This window comes from Drosophila navojoa, chromosome 2 (assembly GCF_054131105.1).
Source record: "Drosophila navojoa isolate 15081-1374.11 chromosome 2, UAZ_NAV_1.0, whole genome shotgun sequence".
Classification (NCBI taxonomy): domain Eukaryota; kingdom Metazoa; phylum Arthropoda; class Insecta; order Diptera; family Drosophilidae; genus Drosophila; species Drosophila navojoa.
The window spans coordinates 30307632-30323464 of NC_142890.1; the positions used below are offsets into that span (position 1 = coordinate 30307632).

The following is a 15833-nucleotide window of genomic DNA, read 5'->3' on the forward strand; positions in this document are numbered from 1 at the left end:
CAGCTGCAGTGTGTGTGTTTTCTATTTCAGATACAATTTGTGCGCAAACAATTAATTTGAAACTGAACAGCCAGTTGGCCAAGTTATTGCGTCTTTTTGTGTGCGGTCATTTCTCAAGCCTGACAAATCGCCTGCCCAAGGACTCGCTTTAGGAAAGTGAAAAAGGGAAAATAAAACGGGCTTGTCTTGCGCCTCAAGTGCGGCTGCAAACTGTGACAATTGTCAGCCTGTCAGGCCGGCCTTAGTTGCAGTACGGGATGCGAGCTGAATGGACTGGAGTTGGGGCTTAATGTGCTATCAAACCAAATGCACACACACAATGCAGGCGCATAATGAACAGCCGCAGAAATTTTTTAATTAAAATATTGCAAATGCGCTGCGCAGGAGTCGGAAATGTCCACCTCCTGTCGCACTCGCACTCGCACAGTGGCCTTGTGGCTAATGCCGGGCTAATGAAAATGTCAGCGAAGACTTTGTTGCGGTTCGCTCCAGCAGGCAAATGAATAGCGCGGATTTTTCCATCTTCGCCTTCTCTGTTGTCTTCTTTTTTATGTCGTATCGATTTTCATGGGAATTTATGAAAATTGACATTTTTATGAGCCATCACGATGGCAATTATGTGCCTCAATTGCCCACTTGTGAGCCTCTGCTCGAGAGGCAGCAGCTCGCCAGGCTTCATCTGCATTTCCCACACACAGAGGCCTACCTCTCTGCCCCCCACATTGCCCACTGCGGTTGCCCCGAGTTCCAGCACCTGTTCGAGTGGCAGCTGTATTTACGTCGCGGTCGCTGGCAACGTCACGTAAGGGTTAACGTTGTCAGCTGACAACGGGAACGGGAGTAAGGGAATGGAAATGGCAATGGCAGTGGGAATGGGCATGGCAATGGCAGGGCCTTCTCCGCTTCTCAGCTGTCAAAGCCAAAGTGAACACCCGCTCTAATGGCCTTGTGGCTGGCCCTACAAGCTATTTGGGCCCCACAGCTCGACAGCTTCCTCTGCGGATGCAATCGGAGAGCTTCATCAACTTCGATTGCTTGATCGTGTTTAACTGTTAAATTGAAATCGAACTGCATATATTGTCGTGAGTAAAACATAATGCAATATTCAAATATGTATATTTTAATATTAAAGGTATCTTTTGCTTTACTTGAAATCCATATATGATTAGAAATCATATAATACATATATGTACATATACATATACATATACATATAAATAAATACATTTTATGCTTATTTGAGCCTAATGACGGGCTAATGCCAATTAAATAATAATTAGCTAAATGTAGAAACTTTGGCATTATTTGGCTTTGGCTTTATTTTAAGCAGTACTGGGATTGGCTTAAAATAGTATCATCGAATTTGTAGTGTGAATTAAGAAGTCAATATAAATGTTATAAATATTTGTATCTGCATAATTATTAAAAGTTGCGTTTTATTTGCGTTTATTGTTTACTGATATATTTAGAGAGTTTATGTGTATATGTATGTATATTAAAAACTCGAAAATTTGTTGAAAACTTTTTTTTCTCTTCGAAAATATTTGATTCGTAATTATTTGCAATTCTCCTTTTTTAAGAAATCATAACCTTTAATATTGGTTTCATTCACTTCTCTTAATAACCAATGTTGACAAAGATATTTAAAAAGAACAAGAGTGCTCGACTTTATGCTGCTCTCACCCAGAGTGATAAAAAAGCACATATGGTACGGTTATGTATATCAATTTCCATATATTGAAAAAAAGTAAAAAGCTTCTAGTCGAGACTGCTCGACTGCATCAAATGTTATTTAAACCAACACATAGTAGACACCCAAATAATTCATATTCTTTTTAAATTTCTCAAAAATTATAATTTCTCAAAAATTTAATCTTGTCTTTGAATAACGAAAATCGGCTGCCCAAAAACTTAAGCTTATGGCTGTTACACTGGAAAAAAGTCTTAATTTAAGGACCATATAAATAATACAATCAAAAAACCGTTACAAATACAGAGTCGAGACTAAATATAGAAAACAATGTTTTTGCTTAGGTGAATTTTCCAAGCACTAGTCTACGGTGGTCAGCTATAGCCAAATGTCACAGCTGTTGCAAAGCTGTTGCAAATCAAGCAAAATAAATCCTAATGCTTATCTTTAATCTTCCATGACATCATTCTACGATATTGAATATTAAATTGGTAGATTTTAAGCTATCGCGACTATCACAAAAATTCATAACCATTCAGGAATCAACATATTCGCATATAAACAATCTGGCATAGACTTTTAGTTTTTAGTGTTTAGGGTTTAATTTAATTTGATTTAGCTTGTAGTAAATTTCCGTAGGGTTTTCTATTTCAGTTTTTTTTTTCCACAATTACCAAATGCCATGTTTGTTAATAAATATCTAAGCAGAAAAGACCTATTTCTTAAGCTAAACTTTTAAATTATAAATAAAATATTATTCACAAAAATCTGTAGTTATAACAAAGAGTGAAATGAATTGAAATTGAAAAATTGAATATTTAGATCATCAGTCTTTGAGCCACACACATAAGTTGTCGTCGGGCGTTATCAACTGCAGAATAGTCATCCACATCCCATCAGAAATTTAGTAGCTAAGTTCAGCTCTAATACTGTAGAAATTTCGCTCCTAATGGGCGCAGACACACCAATTCGTGCCTATGCGTAAGTGTGTGTGTGCCTCATGTCACTCGCCCACCAAAAGTGTGCCTGTGTTTTGTGTTATTTGAATTGTGCTTTGAAATACTCTTTTAATTTCAAAAATCTGCTTTAGCCGATTGGTCTTCAGAGTAAGACTCCCACAACATCTCTATTGTCTCCGCCTGATGCCAAAGCAGCGAGCACACTAAATTAGATTATTACTTGTGCGAGAGCAAAAAAAATTTGCCTATTTACCAATTTCATGTTGAGCGTAGTCTCCGCCTAAAAACGATGATGAAAATCGGGCTTGGGCCTTCCATTTTATATCTTTCTGGTAGCATAGCTGCAACGAATCGAAATATCTACGCATATACATAATACGTGGACTTCACAAAATTAATTTGATTGACTTCTGTTTGACACGTCCGTAACGAACTATAATAGTTATTTGAACTGGAACTAAATCATGTGGAATATCGCATTTACTAAATTATTGTATTCAGAAGAAAGTATACTAAAGTAATTTGATAACTATTTACTGTTACCGAAACAAAGTTATGTTGAATTTGTATTTAAAAAAATGACTTTGATTTTTTCTTTAAAGGCTCAACATATTTCGAAATTTTTCACTACTCAGACTCAAATATGGCCAATAAATGCATGAGTTTGAAATTTTCAAGGTGGGCAATCGAATGAGTTTGAAGATATATTGCTAGCATTTCACTAACAGGCAAACAGGAGTGGCAGACCCCATAAAGTGTATACATATATTCTTGATCAGGGCGACGAGCTGAGTCGATATAACCATGTCCGTTTGTCCGTAATATGAGCTCAGAAATATAGTAAGCCCCAAAAGGTAAAGAAATGGTACATGTTAAACTATACCTATAATTTCCTTTCCTTTATAGCTTTAAAATCAAATCATCGCATTTCTTTTCGATAATTTGAGTTCGTCTTTTATTCAATTCAATTCAGTTCCATTCAGTCCAATTCAATTGAGTTTCATTCAATCCCTCCGCCTCACAGCAGCCTGCTGTCTAGAGAACTCCTCCTGGCCAGACCTCGATTTACAATCTCAAAGTCCATAAAGGAGCTTGGCGCTTCAAAAACAATTATACATCCTTCTATTGTAATTATGATGTCCATATTCTGCACTTGAAAGACCAAATAGCTTTATATATGCATGTATATTTCTTTGCGATGTCTCTGGAATATCTGTGACTCGAGGCATAATAGAATCGAATAGAAATGAGAGCTGGCTTCACTGCGGTAGTTGCTGGAAAGCTCAACCCAAGGCCAGATTCAGCTGCCAAGTGTATATGCTCTGGCATACAGGCTGGGCTCCTTTGGCAAAAGTCGGTGCAGCAGCAGCAGCATCGGTAGCTATTGCGAAAAAACGCCAGTCGTACTGGCGGTAGCTGTGAAGGCCAACAAACCGCAACAAAAGCCACACAACATGGCCAATCTGCGGAGTTCATAAAAGTGTCAACAACTTGGCCTCTGGCGAAAGGCGGCTGATGCGAGTGTGAGTGCGGATGTGGATGCGGATGCTGTTGCTGCGTTGACCGCTGATAACGCAGACCGAAATGGCCGACAAGCCACTCCCACCACAAGGGCTGGGCTTGCTCAGCTATTGCGTGTATTCGTTAGGGTCAAAGTTAAGTGACAGTCATCCTGTCGCTGCCGCTGTCGCTGTTGCTTTGTTTTTGATGCCCGCAACACCAAACGAGGCAATCAACGTGCACCTGACGACCCCCAGCCCCGTTCCCGTTTCCAGCTTCATCCGATGCCCGCTATCTTATCAGCCGCTGCTTCACTCGCTGGATACCTAATTGTTGTTCCACCTGGCTGTGTCTGTGCCCTTGTGCGTAAGTGTGTGTGCGATTCCTCTCCATGGCATAAAACTAAACATCGCTGCCGCCGCTACCTTTATGATCCCACACTCTATTGTCTTCTGCATTTTGCGCTTTGCCTTGCGACATGACCAGTTGCGTCCCCGTCTCTTGTCTCTGCTGCCCCGCCCACTGTCGCCTCTGATGTGTGGTTGTTGGAGCGCGCAACTGTGACCAGGCAGTGGACTGTTGTGCACTGGGTATACCCTTCAAGACGGCTTTAATTTTGAGTGCTCTTGAAGTTAGACTTTTATTAAATCTTTAATCTATGCATCGAACTAAATATTGCTTCTATGTACTTATGTCAATGAAAAATAGCATATTTTAATGCAAATAATAAAGAACTGACCGTCTAATTAATTCAACATACTTACAGATATATAAGCTCTATATTTTTTCATCAGAAAATCTACATTTTCACCACCTTCCTCATTATATTTTGTTATTTGCTTCTATAGAGTATTGCGAGTCGGACTAGAAATTGTTCTCCTCTTTATTCGTTTTTTCCCGTGTGTGTGTGTGGGTGTGTAGTCCTTTGCTATCAGCAATTGTATATCCTTTCGTGAGCCAGCGCAACATGTATCCAGTTTCCTGATTTATGCAATTCCATGCATGTGCCACATTTCTGCAAAACATGCCGCATAAGGCATGCCAACTGTGGCAACTGCCCCGCAGTTGGCTGCACCACAGCCACAAAATCTGCCACAACGCCACAATTGTAACATGTGGCCATGACTTATGCGACTCTACGAATCTCTTATTCATGTTCCGAGAACCTTAACTGCTAGACAGACCCTTTGATAAGTGTGGCCCGGGTCCAACTCCGACACACGTTTTAGTTGCCCCCAACAACAGAAAGCAAATGCTTTCATTGCTACTGCTTTTGTAACACTATTCCCTGGAACTTTGTGCTTAAACAAAGGGAAAAACATTCAATTAGGTACAACAAACTTAAAACTTATAGTTTAATTTGCATTGAAAGCAAACAAAGCCTCGACAGCTGTCAAACTCGATAAAAATGGGTATTGCACAAACCGATTGGAAGATATCCTATAATCAGCATTAAACTGTGGGTCTCCAAATGCGTAGTGTTTTTCTATTTTATAGTTTAGTCAAATATATAAATAATTCAATTCGCTTAATTAATCAGTTTCAATTTTATTGTTGTTGTCTATGAACATCTGTCAACAATTTGCAATTTCATATTAAAATTTTATGTGGAGTGTTTAATTTATTTCCAAAACCCCACTTTTATAATAAACTCTACTAACCTCGCACCCTCCCTTCTCTCTCGCTCCCTCCCTCTCATCTTCTCAAATGCTCACCATATTACAATTTGAGGCATTATGAATTGAGGAAATTTGCTAGGACACCAAATTGGACGCCTTTATCTACGCTTAATGAGATCTAACATATTTTTAGATATTTTAAAAATCTGAATGATATTATTATTAGACAAATTAGCAGTACATAATGTACATGCAAATGTAAATTTAAATTTTTTGCTGCAATAAACATAAAAAAGCTACTTGGAAGCACCGTCCGCCGCTAGTCAGAGGAATGGTAGAAATGGTAGTGTGACCAATCTAAGCCCCAGTTTTAAGTATATGAGGCTCTAAGCTGTTGCTTAAATAGCCGTTCTGCTAATAAAATAACCCCCTCTGATTGGGGATGTTATTACAATATGTTGATTTATCTCGATATCTTTGAGTTAATTCTCGTCTTATCAGTTTTAATTAAAACAAATAAATGAACCATCAATGAGCCAAGAGTAGGTCCAATGTTCAATTTTGACCAAAGATCTTCTATTACTAGAGACTGTGGCTGCCTCCACAGATGGAATACTGGGTAAATTATAATTTGTCAGGAGAAATCAGCATCAGCGTCTGCTTTAAGGTGTGCAAATGCTGACTCGCCTGGTTGCTCGATGGGGCAGCTGCCCGCTGGCCAGCAGCTGTGCGAAAATTGTCATATGTAGATTTATAGTGTAAGATAAGAATAATATTTACAACGCCCAGGGGCGACACACTCACACACACACAGCTATGCAGCTATACAGATACAGTTATGGCGACAAAGTTGACTTTATGTGTTTGGTAAATGCTTTGGCTGCCCCGCAGCCAAAGCGAAGCGACATATCCAAAGCTGATGGCACATTATACCACATGACGCCCCTCAAATTACGTATACGCAACGTATGCATGTACATGCTCATATGTGAGCATGTGTGTGTTCAGCTGAGACTTTGGCCCGGGGCAATGGCAACTCGCCGCCCAAACACTTGGCTAGTTTCACATTTAATGTTGAACTTAATATCAAAACTGGACACTTTGATCGTAGTTGGCGATTAGATTTTCTGCTTGTTTATGTTTCCAGCTCCCACTGGGGGGGATTGAGGATTGAGGCGTGTGGACCCGTATCAATGTGTGTGAGTGTGCACTGTGTTATCATAGGATATGCAGCTAGGCGAAGCTGCCCGTTATGTGGCCAAGTGTTGTGCAAGTTGAAGATATTGGTTTTTAATATTGAATTACGGCCGTAACTGTTGCCTGCTGGATGCTGGCTGGGGCAGAAGGGCTGTGATGTCGGCTAATGATGTTGCCTAAGCTTCGCTCTTCAGCTCGCTGTTAATTATCGGCTTCAGGCAGCAGCCACCAATCATTGCGCGAAAATGGATTGTGTTTACTCGCAATAACCGCTTTGGCTGACTCAGTTCAGATTACCGAATAAATTCCCATCCCATCGCATCTCAGTTCGGTGCCTTATCCCAGAGCCATGGCCAAGCGATTTTAAAACAACAAGCGCGAACAGGGCAGGGAAGGATACGGTTGGTTTGGGTTTGCGCTCGCGTGTGGGTTGGATGGCCGTCCAATTGGCGCCATTTATTTACTTGTTTGTTTCAAGTTCCGTTCATTGCCACGCCGCAAAAAGTGTAAGCTGCTACCTACTGAACCTTCCGGCAGCATCGCCTTGCCGGGGCCCCTCCGTCTCCATGGTCTCTATGGTCGCTGGTGTCCCCATCCCGTGCACATTTCCGCTGCCATTAGCCGACAAACTTCATTTGTCATCTCATTTTTCTGCACGCTCGACAGTTTTCCTTTGCTGCGCGGCAAAATTTATGTAAACGGACATTCGCTGGCTCGCCTTGCTTTTGCTTGCTTTGCCTGCCCGGGCAGGACTGTCCGGCGACTGGGATGTGGACACAGTGCGTTGTTATAGTCGTTGCGGTTATGATGACATAAAAGCCGCCACTGATAAAACCCAAAAGGGCAAAACAAGCCAATCGCAGCTGAAGCAGCAGCGGAACAGAAAGCACACACATACACGCACGCAAACGACAACAAAAACAATTCGCAATGGCGATTGGGATCTCCGTGCGCGGGCGACATAATCGTCCTTGGCGTCCTTGTCCTCCGCCGGAAACGAAATGTTAAATGCGCCGCGCTGGCACAGCTCGGGCCATGCCACGCCCCTGCTTCAGACGCCTGCCCCACGCAGGGGCGCGTGCAGCGGAAATAACATGCTGTGATTTAAGACTTCGTTTTGTCGGCGCCCGGTCGCTGCTTTTCGCAGCTGGGCGTGAGGCAGAGGCGGATGACAGCGAGGGGTTGGCTGCACAATTTATAAGCATCATCAACTCAAACTCGATTGTTTCTGCCTTTTCACGCAGTAATTAAAAGTTCGCATCAGTTGGGGCTTCTTTGGATGGCGTCGCTGCTGATTTGCCTCTCCTCCTGCCTAATTGAATTGCCTAATGCCTCGAAATTGTAATTGTAACTGTATCTGTAACTGTAACGCTAACTGTAACTATGACTGATGTTGTTGTAGCTGTAGTTGTGCTGTAACTGTTAGTCGACGGAAACGGATATGGCAGCTGGATCTCAGTTGCTGCAGATGCTGCTGTTTGTCTTTGGAATTCAATGAACTCATTTAATTAGAAAAGCTGCTCCATCCAACTGTTAATTGGCACACTCGTGATTTAATCGCTGGCCAGATGCCAGCTTATGAGTGCTAACCTGAAATAGATGCAGTCACTCGAACTGTCTCTCGCACCGTATTGCATGCAGATGCTCTCCTGGTAGTTTTATTGAGCCGAACTGGAGACGAGAGGAGACCACAAATTGGCTGCCGCACATGTCAGCTTATGTATTTTGCAATTTAATTATCTTTATGGCAATAATCAAAACTAGCAATCAATATAAAACAAGTAAGAAAGCTCCAGTTGATACTGCTCTACTACGACATCTCCTGAACTCTTCGAGCAACTGATATTTTAATAATTTTTAGCAAATGCACGCACACAAGCATACGCACACACGCATAAACACGCATTGGCTGCAGTGTGGACTTACTATTGGAACGTATTATTATGATTATAGCATGGATATGCATGCCAAAGCACAATTATATAGTATTTGCTTATATTTGGTTTATATAAAGGCTTTATAGAATTGAAAGTCTATAAAAAAAATATGAATCTACATTTAAAATTTGGATTCCATTTTTAAAAGTGAAAAAATGTATTATTGAGTTTCAATAAAGTTTTTATATAATAACAAAATGACGGGAGAAGTTTCCGACTTTTGAAGAAAGCATACGGAGAGCATACATACGGACAGGACTAAATCGACTCAGCTCATCATCCTGATCAAGAATATATATACTTTATGGAGTCTGCCACGCCTCCTCCTGCCTGTTACTTTTAACAAAATTTGTATACCCTGATTTCCCATTATTAATGGGCTCAGGGCTTAAAATCACTACAGTTCCTTGGAAGTGATTCTATTCTCGACATTTAAAAAAAATTAATTACTTTTTATACCCTGAACCCATTGAAAATGGGAAATCAGGGTATAATGGTTTTGTTAAAATGTATGTAACAGGCAGAAGGAGGCGTGGCAGACCCCACAAAGTATATATATTCTTGATCAGCACGACGAGCTGAGTCGATTTGGCCCTGTCCGTCTGTCTGTCTGTCCGTCCGTCCGTCCGTCCGTCCGTCCGTCCGTCCGTCCGTCCGTCCGTCCGTCCGTCCGTCTGTCCGTATGTATGAACGCGTCGATCTCAGAAGATATAAGAGCTAGAGACTTCAACTTTTTTTTTAAAATGTCCGTATATATCGCGCGCATATCGAGTTTATCACTAAAAAACGATAACTCATTCCGACACTTTTTTATCGATAAAAAACCTTATCGAAGATCACTTAAAAAATTATATCTCCTACATCTTTCAAGCTAGAGTCTCCAAATTTAAAATATATATAAAGATGTATTTTATACAATTTCGGTTTTTGTTAAAATTTACCCCCCACCCCTAAATTCACCCCCTCACCCTCATCTTTGTGGAAGTCGTATATCAAATACTAGAGACTTGTGCTTCGGTATACACATACATTTATACATCATGATTACGTTCTGAAAGTTTCATTACGATCGTACGTCTAGAAATTAAATTATTCCACAAATAAGTTCTCATAATACGGCCAACACTGCCGCGCAACCCAAGCGCAATCGCCTGTATATGCGTGTGTTTGTGTGTGTGCGTGTGTTTGTTTGTATGCGTGTGTGTGTGTGTGTGCGTGTGTATGTGCGAATTATTATTGAAATATCAGTTGCTCGAAGGGTTCAGGGGATCTCGTAGTCGAGCAGTCTCGACTAGAGCTTTCTTACTTGTTGTTAATAGTATTCAACATATAAAATAAAAGAACTCATCTGACAATCTGTAAGAGTGCCCATAAATGTTTATACCCTGAAATGGGAAAACAGGGTAAATGGATTTGTGAAAGGTATGTAACGAGCAGACGCCATAAAGTATTTATATTTTTGATCAGCACGACGAGCTGAGTCGGTATAGTCCTGTCCGTCCGTCCGTATGAGTGCGTTGATCTCAGAAGATATAAGAGCAAGGGAGCTGAAATACCATACCGTACGAGTATCCAGTACGAGTATATCATTATTTTTTGATAACTCATATAGAGTAGAGAGACTTCATTGTGTGTATATATTTAAGGGATGCGAAGACTTTGTAATTTACAGATTTTGGATACCACGCCCCCGTCGCTACCAATAAAAAAAGAATACCCATTTGCATTACTATAGACATGTGCTTTAAAATGAACTTACGTTTGAAGATTACGTTCTGAAAGTTTCATTTAGAATGTATGTCTAAAAATTAAATTATTCAACAAATAAATCCCATACTATTGCCAACACTGCAGCGCAGCCTAAGCGCAGTCGCTGCTTACAGCGCAGTTAGCAGAGCATGGGCTTTGGAATGTGTGTGGATGCATTTGTGCATAAAATAATTGCAAAATGATTAGAATATCAGATTGAAGGGTTCAGGTTCAGGTTATCTCTGAAGTTTAATTGCAAACGTGTTGTCTGAACCCGTTTTTGCTCCATTTTGCTCCATTTTGGCGTATGATCAAGCAAAAATCATTAAGTAGAACTAACTATAAGACAATGAAACAGTAGATAAAAGACATCTTTGATAGATAAACTAGTTTTCATGGTTCAAAAATCTTTACTTTTATTCAAGAATAAGCCTATTTTCCTACACAACTTGAAGATTATAAGAGTACCGTGAGAGAGAGACAACCGTTGAGTTGCGCTTCTCGTTCGGCGACCTCGAATCAGAGGACAAGCTGTTAGTTCTTGGTGAAAATATTAGCGATGTTGAAGAACCACGTGTGAAGATTTAAGTGGGGTGTCGCATTTCCTGCAAGCTGCTCTCAGTCGCAATCAAAACCAAGAGCTGAGTCGCAGTCGGTCATTGGCACTTGCGGAAGGACGCTATTTTGTTGCTGGTCAGCGTGAGAGGCAATAAAAGTGCCAGTTTGCCAAGTGGTGCGTGCAGCGCAGCAAAGTGGTGCAAATAGTCAATGGATATATGCTTATAAAATGGCAGCAAAGCGAATGGGGTGACAGGAATATGGCAGGGGCCACCCACACGGTGGGTGCAGCTGAATCAAATTTCTCAGCATCCAATTCAATTTTATAAACCATACTTCCGCCAGCTTCTTAGCAATTGCGCACTTGGCGGAAAAGTTGACGCGCCAAGCGCTGTTCGCTTCTCCCTTGCCTTCGGGCACGGTTGAAACTTTAAGCGCAACCTTTAACCAATTCTGCGGACGGAGAGATCTACACTTGGCATTATGCCTGGCAGAGAGCTTGGCAATTGGCAGTTGGGCAAACGTTCTTAACTACTTTTCGAGCTCGAATTTTGCAGTTGCGCTTTGACAAACCGCCAACGACGACGGCGTCGATTGAACAACAACAATGCCGTTAATTATTCATGAATAGAAAAGCCGTAGAAGAAGCCAAGTGTAAGAGCGTGGATGCAAACTTACGCCAATCGCAAAAGTTTTTACGCCCAAGCCCCAAAAAAGTTTTTCTCATGGATTTATTTAACTATACATAGCTCTGTCTGTGTATATGTGGGTGAGTGTTATGGTTGTGCGTACGATGTGTCTTGCCCAGTCCATTGGTTGCTGAAGTCCTGCATGATAATAATGAAATGGTCGCTCTTAAATATTCATCATACGCCACGTCGTACAAGTTGCATATGTTGTAAATACTTTGGGCTCAAGTCCAGCCACAGCTGAAAAGTTGGCCGTTGGTCTTTGCGTGGATTTGTGTGTAGAGGGGAGGTGAGATTGGCGAGGGTTCAGGGATAACGATTCCTTGATTGATTGATGTTTGGCTTAAGGCCTGAGGCTGGAGTTTCTCTATAAATCGTCAAAAGGATAAAGAAAACTTGCAATATGGTTGCGTTCGGTTTTTCTCAACTTTGCTCGTTTTCATGCCTCTTGGCTGTCTGTCAAACTTATTTAATATTTATTTATAACAATTTAATAACTGAGTATCCCCATGTCTAATGAATGAATTGAATTCCTGTCCTTTTGACCCCGTAGCTCAATATCAACAGCAATTTCAATTATATCCCTTTAAATTAGCTGTAAAAATGCACAATTAATTGCAATCATTGCCCTATATCGAAATCATTTTGATATTTGAATTAGAATGGTTTGACTCCTGTTGTTCCACACACACGCATACACACAAACAATCAATGCAATTTAGAAAATTGCATTAAGTTCGAATGAATTCAAACTGGAAATCGAATTGTAACAAAATAATCAACATCGATATGTGACATTTGTTTCAAGTTTTGCTTTTGATTTTTCAACCAGAATATAAGGAAATAAATATTTACCACAAACAGATGCATATGTATTTATGCTTAAAGTCTCTATTGAATAATCCATGTTTATGTCCAATACATTTTAATGAGTGAATTATTATTGCAAATTGTGTAGCTTGTGCAAAAGTTTTTTATTTGTTTTGATTTTTTTCAGTGTGATAAAGTTTGAATATGCGATAATTTGTATTTGCATATTCACATTTTGTCATTTGACAATTTATAAATAAAATAAGTAAAATGACTCTAGTCGAGACTGCTCGCCTAGGAGATACCCTGAACCCTCTAATCTGATATTCTAATCACTCTGCACTTATCTTAGGCACACATACATACAGACGCATGAATTAGAACGCGCTCTGCTAACAGTATAACAAGTAAGAAAGCTCTAGTCCCCTGAACCCTTCAAGAAGTTGTCACAATAATTCGCACATGCAAAAACAAACACACACACACATACACAGCATTCGCATAAATACGCATTGGGGGCTGTGTGGGCTTACTTTGGAAATTTCATTGTTAACACCAGCGACAACCGCCGAAATAGGGCGCTGCCGTTGCAGTCGCCGCTGCTCCGCTGCTGCTGCTGCTCTGCCAATGCGACGAGCTGGCCATGGCCCAGAGAAGAACTGAGGAGTTAGCCATTGGACAACTGGAAGATCAGTTCCAAGTGACTCGCGGAATCAATCAGATCGTACTAACAAAAAACTAACAACCCTTTGATTATTAAAAGATATAACGTTTATTTAAAGTCCTTTGAGTTCTTATTCTTTCAATCATGTTCATCCCAACCAGCTTCTTCTAGTAAGTATTTGCCAAGATGTGGATGTCGCCCGATGGCCCATCCAACGAACCCTGGATTGCGACTGTCGATCCTTGGAACGATAGGAGCAATTGTTAACTTAATTTTTCTTGTCGATGGACTATCTTCATGAAACATTTAGAATATGATAGTAATATGGATATGCATGGATTTGCCAAGGCACATGTCTCTAGTATTTGAAATGAGTTAAACAAGAGACAAAAATAAATATAGGATAGGATTGAGGAATCACTACACAACGTTGGCATCGAAATGTATATCAGTGCTTAGGCCTGGGCATTGCGAGTGGTTTCCCTAACGTTGATCAATGACAAAAAAAGTCTCCAGCTCTTAAATCTTCTGACATCGACGCATTCATACATACGGACGGGGCTAAATCGACTCAGCTTGTCGCCCTGATCAAAAATATATATATACTTTGTTTGATCCACGCCCCCTTCTGCCTGTTACATACATTTCAACAAAACCATTATACCATGATTTTCCATTTTCAATGGGCTCAGGGTATACAGATGAAATATGTTTGTGTTGGGACACTGATATGGCTGAAGAATGAAAATGTAGTCAATCTTGAAAAAGTTTAAGCGCAAGCACAGAATGGCCACGTTTGAAGCTGAGAATGAAGATTTTAGTAATATTTTGAGCCTTTAATGTACAACCGAAATAAAAATTGCTTACGAATTCAAATAAAACTAACTGAATTGCGAAAACAAACTTATCTAATTACTTTAATAACTTTACTTTCATCCGAATACAATAATTTAGTCAATTTCAATTTACAAATATATGTATATATGCATATTTCGTTACGGACGTGTCAAGCAAGAAGTCAAGCAAATTTATTTTGTGAAATCCATTTATTACGTACTCGCGTAGCCATGTGGATTCGTTGCAGTTACGCTTCCAAAAATGTATAAAATGGAAGGCCTTACCCCGATCGTTATCATCGTTTTTAAACGGAAAACAAAATCAACATGAAATTGGTAAGAATGCAAGTATGTTTGCTCTCGCATAAATAATCTTACTTTGGTGTCTTTTACCCACAGATACTTCTCGCAGCTGTGCTCGCTGTTTTGGCATCAGGCAGCTTTGTTGCTGCTCAGAAGAATGGTGGAGAAGATAGGCAATTTACAAAAGTTCCACCCTATTTCCCAACACCCTATCAGTCGGCTTAAAGTAGCCTTTCAAATATAAAGTACAGTTAAATATACAATTCATAATGCAACAAGTAAAAAGCAGAGCAACTAATATTTCAATAATTATACGCAAGCATGACAAAAGGCGTTGGAGTTTGGACTTGCTATGGAAGCTTAATTTCTTAATAACTTTCCTTGTTGATGGGCTATGCTCATGAAACTTTCAGATCGTTATTATAACATTAAAGTGCGTGTATATGCCAAAGCACTCTCTAGTATCTGAACTATGGATAATAATAAAAATAATATCATCACTTGATATGCGCGTAATATACACGGACCTTGGGATACAAAATTCAAGTCTCTAGTTCGATGCGGAGACACCGACGGACAGGGCAAAATCGACTCAACTCGTCGTCTTGATAAAGAATACACTTTGTGAGGTCTGCCACGCCTCCTTCTGCCCGTTACATACTTTTTCACAAAACCAATTTACCCTGTTTTTTCCGATTTCAATGGGAAATATATATTTTTAATATAAAAATATATTATTATACCATTATCATAAAAATATATTTGTACCATAAGCTAAGCATATATTACTTTTGTATTTGGATGTTTAATGAATTTTGTCATTCAACTAATTGGCCAATTGCTTCCATAGAAAGTTTCATATTAGCCAGAGTTTTCGGATCTGCTGTCTACTCTTCGCTTGGTCCTTCGGCATTTACCGGCCAGTGAAGCAAGTCAAGTGGTTCAACTCTGTCTCATGTCTCTTAACTAGCCGCTTCACAGAAATTTGTGCTCGTGTCACGACAGACCGAGTCGCAGAAGTAAACGGAGTCCAAGGGCCTTAAACGTTGTCGCAATACCCACCGGCTGTGAGTCTTATAATTTATTCATAAGAATGAATTTATGTCGCCTGGAGGCTGTGCAAATTTGTTTAGTTGCTCACCGCCTGGGCCATAACAGGTGCGCAGTCCTAACCCTTTGCTCCTTGCCATCCTCCTTCAACGCAAAGCATCTTTTTTTTAATGTTGCCCCGAGCCTGAGGCTACTGGTTCTGTTGTTGTTGTTGTTGCTTTTGTGCGGTGCGGCGAGCGCGTCAATTGAAATGCGCCCTTTGAAACGATTAT

At 40.2% G+C, this 15833-nt stretch overlaps 2 long non-coding RNA genes across 3 annotated transcripts; one reads left to right on the forward strand and one right to left on the reverse strand.

The window, feature by feature from the left end:
• Window positions 1-2423: 2423 nt before the first annotated feature.
• LOC149092451 (uncharacterized) lies at window positions 2424-3051 on the reverse strand. 2 transcript variants are annotated; one of them, XR_016197680.1, is made up of 2 exons: window positions 2903-3051; window positions 2424-2829 (listed from the first exon to the last, which is right to left on the reverse strand). It is a non-coding gene; the product is annotated as an uncharacterized LOC149092451 (long non-coding RNA). The 2 variants fall into 2 exon arrangements; XR_016197681.1 differs by having other exon boundaries at window positions 2424-2852.
• Window positions 3052-14451: 11400 nt separating this feature from the next.
• Window positions 14452-14796, forward strand: LOC149092452 (uncharacterized). Its single transcript, XR_016197691.1, has 2 exons — window positions 14452-14544; window positions 14608-14796. It is a non-coding gene; the product is annotated as an uncharacterized LOC149092452 (long non-coding RNA).
• Window positions 14797-15833: the final 1037 nt, after the last annotated feature.